This window comes from Marmota monax, unplaced genomic scaffold (assembly GCF_021218885.2).
Source record: "Marmota monax isolate L192 unplaced genomic scaffold, Marmota_monax_Labrador192_F-V1.1 WCK01_AAM20220418_F8-fsc00009, whole genome shotgun sequence".
NCBI lineage: Eukaryota > Metazoa > Chordata > Mammalia > Rodentia > Sciuridae > Marmota > Marmota monax.
The window spans coordinates 4,593,367-4,594,441 of record NW_026694710.1 but is presented as its reverse complement, the minus strand read 5'-3'; the positions used below and the strand labels follow the sequence as shown (position 1 = coordinate 4,594,441).

General features: G+C 34.0%; 1 pseudogene; it reads left to right on the top strand.

The window, feature by feature from the left end:
- Positions 1–209: 209 nt before the first annotated feature.
- Positions 210–730, top strand: LOC124078609 (ras-related protein Rab-18-like; annotated as a pseudogene).
- Positions 731–1,075: the final 345 nt, after the last annotated feature.

The following is a 1,075-nucleotide window of genomic DNA, read 5'->3' as shown; positions in this document are numbered from 1 at the left end:
TAACAAGATTTTCAAAAATAGCAAGCATCAATATCAATATAGATAAAAATGTTGTTGATGCTGTCTCTTCAAATGTGATTTAAATTACATTTTTTTTTTTAAATTGGGTAGCTTTACACTGGTAAGCATGTGTGGACCATTCTCCATAGTGAAGGGTTGAGGTGGCAACTGGGGGTAGCCATCTGGGCTCTGGGTGAAGCAGGTTCAGCATGGACAAAATCACTTTGAGTATTCTGAAGATCCTCATCATCAGTGAGATTGGGTTGCACAAATACATTCTGCTATTAAGGTTTACAGATGATATTTTGATTCAGAACTTGTAGCATCAATAAGATACTGCAGGTCCAGGGAGGTGTATATTAGTTTATGAAGTCACAAAATGAGGTACTTTTGTTAAACCAGATATTTGGTTAAATGAATTGGAATTGCACATATTGGACAAGAAATGACATAACAAACACGATAGTTAGAAATAAAATTGGTAAGGGAAATCATGAAGTTGATAGAAATGAAGACTTGAAATTTCCCGGAAACTATTCCACGTTATTTATAGAGGCAAATGCAAAAACCTGCCATGGTGCACAATGTGCCTTTGAAGAACTTGTTGAAAAGATCATTCACAAGCCTGGACTGTGGGAAAGTAAGAACCAGAAAAAAGAAGTCAAACTGTCACACAGAGAAAAAAAGCCATGGAGGAGGAGCCTGTGGAGGTTATTGTTCTGTGTTATAAACTCTGGAAAATTCTATCTTTTGCACATTTAATCTGACAGTGACATCTTTCTGTCAGTTATTTTAGGGACCTTCATTTTGCACATAAATGTTTTGCATCATGGTAGTAGATATTTGCAAGAAATCCTATTCATTAACATTTGCAGGTGAAATACTATGGTAAACATATACAATTTGCAATCTATAATTTTTTATGTAACATAAAATAGGTGTACCTTTATGAGTACATTTGAATGATTTACATTTATCATGTAATTTTTTAAACATTCATGTACCTAGTATCTGTTGACACAAAACCTTTGTTTTTTTTTTTTCCTGCCAATTACTAAATTGCTTGGTATGTAGG